Raw genomic sequence first — 5,000 nt, 5'->3', positions numbered from 1 at the left:
GTTGTTTTATTGTTATTGTTATCGCTGACGCTTGATAAAAAAAAATAATAAAAAAAAAAACGGGGAAATTTATATCATCATTCTGAATTACTAAAGATTTTTTTTTTTTTCTACTATTCAGATGTAAATCAAATGATAAATCAAAGCGGACTTTTTTCATCTCTTATATTGGTGGGTGCTGATTGTACTTTAATTGTGATTAGTACCTGGATATCTCTTGTTTTTCGGAAATTATTTATGAGTAATGCAAATTACTAGGAATTTCTCTCTCTCTCTCTCTCTCTCTCTCTCTCTCTCTCTCTCTCTCTCTCTCTCTCTCTCTCTCTCTCTCCTCTCTCTCCTCTCTCCTCTCTCTCTCTCTCTCTCTCTCTCTCTCTCTCTCTCTCTCTCTCTCTCTCTCTCTCTCTCTCTCTCTCTCTCTCTCTCTCTCTCTCTCTCTCTCTCTCTCTCTCTCTCTCTCTCTCTCTCTCTCTCTCTCTCTCTCTCTCTTTCTCTCTATGTCTCTCTATCTATCTATCTCTCTCCTTCTTTTCCTTATTATTCTTTAAATATCATTATTATCATTATCATTCTTATCATTGTTATTATTATTATCATAATCCTTTCTTTTCTTCTTCTTTGCCTTCTTCCCTCTCTTCCTCCTTCACTCAATTTCTTCAATTCCTCCATTTTCCTCCCTCGTTCTTTCCCTCTTCTTTTGACCGCATTGCTAGTTTTTTTTGTTTTTTTTTTCCTTCAAACATAAGTGCGGCTTTATCGCGAGTGTGTTGATGTGCCGTGTCAAGAACCCTGACATAGCTTCCGGTGCCAAGGGAATGCCAAGTGGTGTGATCACGTGACATTGTCCAGGCACTGCAGTAATTAAGAAGGTACATAAAAATTACTTGTTGCAGATAGTAGTCTTTTAATGGAGGTTGTAAGAGAGAGATTAGCCATGAAAAAAAACATAATCTTTATTAATTGGTTGTCGTCTATGAAAATTTTATTGATGAACGCTGGAGAAAGTGAGCGAGATGCTAATATACGAAATACCGAGAGAGAGAGAGAGATGGGGAGGGGGGCGGAGATGAGAGACGAGACAGAGACAGACAAACAGACAAACAGATAAACAGACAGACAGCCGAACGAGAGAGAGAGAGACACACAGAGAGACAAGAGACGAGAACCCGAGACACCGAGAGGCGGCCGAGAGCAGTCACCTCCGAGCACACGACCTAACACGACGTGACGGCCACTGCTGGTGTGGGTAATTTAATACCTGGACATTCTGACATGCCTGAGAGCCATCTGGTGCCACGGTGGACGTCGTTACCGGCTCGAGTGTGGTGGCACCGCCGTCGGTCGAGGCCGGGGAGGGGGAGGGGGAGGGCGAGGGGGAGGTGGATGGACACTGGAGGGGGGGAAAGGACGGGGAGGGGGAGGGGGAGGGGGAGGTGGATGTGGATGGAGACTGGAGGTGGGGAAAGGACGGGGAGGGACAGGTGGAGGGGGAGGTGGATGTGGATGGAGACTGGAGGTGGGGAAAGGACGGGGAGGGGGAGGGGGAGGGGGATGGAGACTGGGGGTGGGGAAAGGACGGAGAGGGGGGTTGAAGAAAGGGATGAAAGTGGACGGGTGGGGGGTGAGGTGGGATGGTGGGGGTTGGGAAAGGCACCAAAAGAGGAAGCAGAGGTGGAAGGGGAGGTAGGGGAGGGAGAGGTAAAGGTAGGGAGGTAGGAATGGGACGAGAGCACGGGGGGGGGGGTAGATAGAAGAGGAGGTAGGATGGTATAGGAGGGGATATTGGCGGGAGGTATAGGCAGGGTTAAGGAAGGGGAAGGGAAGAAGAGGGGGAGACAAGCGAGAAAGAAAGAAGAGGGAGTGACGACGCCCTTCGAAATTTGACCTCGTGTGGTGACTGAAGAGGTGGAAAATAGGTCTGACTTTCGTGTTTTTTTTGTTTTTTTTTGTCGATGTTGTTGTTGTTTTGGAGGAGAAGACGGTAAAAAGGGCATAAAGATGGGTTTATGGTTATGAGAGTTTAAAAAGGATAGAGAAAGATAGAAAGGGGGATAAAAAGGATGAGAGGGATATATACAGATGAAACATGAGAGAGAGAGAGAAAGAAAAAAAAATGGAAAGCAAAGAGTTATAAGAAAAAAAAATAATCCTACGAATATTTATAATACATGAATAGAATTTCGATAATAAAAAAGCCTCCCACCCCCACCCCCCACCCCACCCCACTCCACTTCTACCACCCCAACCCACCCTAACCCATCCCCACCCCAACCCCACAAAAAAAAAAAAAAAAAAAAAAAGCAATCGAGCGAAATCAAGCATCACGTAGGTGGGAGACGAAAGATTTCAACCCGCACTCGCTACTCCCTAAGAGTGACCTGCCTAAGAGTCGAGGAGGAGCCCTTGCAACCCGCTAAAGTTTTTGGAGGAGGAGCGAGAGCTGGCGATGTACAAGAAGGCAAGTTTTGGCTCGTGGAGTGGTTCATTAGAAGCTTCAGGGAGATGTGTTCTGAGTGCGGGCGGGGAGGACGAGGGGATACAAGCGTAAAGAATGATGGAAAAAAATGAATATGTAAAAAAAAAAAATTGAGTAATAAGTAGAGAAAGAAAGAAAATATTCATAGAGTATGATTAGAATTGGAAACGTACGAGGCAGAAGGAAAAGATTTTTTTTTTAAATAGCGTTTTAGAAATGCAAATAGGAAATTGAGATTATAAAAAAGGAGAATCGAATGCATAAAAATGACGAAATATTTGAGAGGAAATTGTTTTAATATTGTAATACACATCATACTGAGAGGAGGGGTCTTCTTATTATCTTCTTTATTCTTTCTTCGTCTCTCTTTTTCTCTCTTTCCTCTTCCCTTTTTCCTATTCCTTCTCTAGTTCTGTTCATATTTTCATTAGCCTCTATTCTTTCTTGTTCCTTTTGTTATATACTTACACTCTTGAGCTTTCCTCATTCTCCTTCTTCGTCTTTTTATCTTTTTGTTTTGTTCTTTGTTTTTCTTTCATCTTCAACTCTCTCTTGGTCTCCTCATTTTCTTTCTTTTTTTTCTTTTTTTTCTTTTATCTTCTTTTCCCCCATTCTTCCAACCTCTTTTCTCATCCTTCTCATTTTGTCTTTTTTTTTCTCTCTCATTTTTTGTTTTGTTTTTTTTTTCCTTTTATCATCTTTTCTTCTTCCTACTCTCCCATCCTCTTTCTCTCATCCTTCTCTTTCATATCTCCTTCCGCAACATAGTAACTTTAGTCAGGTCTAAGTTTGAACAAGTTAAGACTAAAGGGTTGTTCCAGGTACCTTTGGCAGCGGCAGGAATCGTCGTTATATTTAATTAGGCAGATTTAGGCATAATCTTTAATCAAAACAGGTTCGGATATTATCTTTAATGAAGCAGATTAAGCCATGACATTACGCTTGTCTGTAGTTCTCTTGAATCTAAGTTCGGTTGATACTAGTTTAGCGTTCGTAGGTAGAGAGGTAGAGAAGCTAGAGCCTAGAGATGATAACGATGCATGGCCCTTTTCCAGAGTGTTTTCATAATGGATATCCGATTATTATTTTTTTTATTATTATACATCACTTTTGCCTTGTGCCATTCTTGCATTTTCGCTTTAGTATCACTGGAGAGAATCCTAAAGGCTGATGATCACCATGCCCCCCCACCCCCCCAGCCCCACATCTCCTTCAAAAGACAGGGAATATACATATACATATATATATAAGAATATTTATATATATACGATTTTTCCTCCATTTTTTATTTCTCCTTCTTCGTCTCCTTTACTTCCGGTATGAGTGTGTGTGGGGGGGAGGGGGAAGGGGAAGGGGAAGGGGAATCCTAGGACCACTAATGTTCCTTTTCCCACAGTACCATCCTCTACTTATCCTTCCTACTTATCCTTCCCTTTAATTATCCTATTTTTTCCCTCTCGTCTTACCTTTCCCTATAACCCATAGCCTTCTTCCTTGCCTCTCTACCTTTCTCCCTACTCCATACCATTTTCCTTGCCTATACCCCTTACCTTTTCTCCTGCTTTTGCCCTGCCATTTTCCTTATTTTTACCCTTACCCTTCCGTCATACCCTTACCTTGACTTTATCTCTTGACTTTCCCTTCCTTGACTCATGTCCCTATATTAGCGCCTTCTCCTAATAGTCTTAGTTTTCTTTATTTATTCTTCCTTCCACCTCCCTCTATACCTTTTTTGCTCCCTTCTATTGCCTTCTTCTCTTTCTCTCCCTTTTTTTTACCCCCTTTCTTCACCCTCTCGTTTTTTCTACCATTCTCCCCCTCACTTGCATTCCGATTTTCTCTTCTTCTTATCTCCCTAACTTATTCCCGTCTCCCTAACTGTTATCTCCCCTCCTCCTCCTCCTCTCGCCTCCATCACCTCTTCCTAACTTCTTACATAATTATCTCCTTTCCTCTACCCTTCCCATCCCTCCTTCTCTTCCTTCCACACCTCAACTTCTTACTTAAGTGTTATCTCCCCCTCTCCCCTTCTCTTCTCCCTTCTCCCCTCCTTCCTCTCCCCCCTTCTTATATCCACCTTCCCCGTCTTCTTTCCTCCTCTATACCCCTTCTTCTTCCCTCCTCTCTTCCTCGTCATCTTCCCTCGACTCCTAAAATACTTCCATAACTGTTATCTCCCCTCTTCTTACCCCCCCCCCCTTCCCCCTTCCACACTATCAGAAGATGATAGTCGAGTGACATCATCTCCCAGATAGCAAATGTGTCTGCTGCTCAAGCTGCGTTCTCGCTTTCTCTTCTTCCTCTTCCTTCTTCTTCTACTTTATGTACATCTTTCTCCTCTTTCTTTTCCCTCCTCCTCTTCTACTTCTTTCACCTCATCCTCCTCGTCCTTCTCTTCCTCCTCCTCTTCATCTTCATCTATCTCCTCACTTTCTTCTGCTGCTTCTTCCTCCTCCTCCTCCCCTTCATCTTCCTCTATCTCCTCACCTTCTTCTGCTGCTTCTTCCTCTTCCTCCTCCTCCTC

This window comes from Penaeus japonicus, unplaced genomic scaffold (assembly GCF_977035675.1).
Source record: "Penaeus japonicus unplaced genomic scaffold, GWHDUDI00000001_assembly GWHDUDI00000023, whole genome shotgun sequence".
NCBI classification, from domain to species: Eukaryota; Metazoa; Arthropoda; class Malacostraca; order Decapoda; family Penaeidae; genus Penaeus; species Penaeus japonicus.
Note: the sequence above shows the minus strand (reverse complement) of the source record.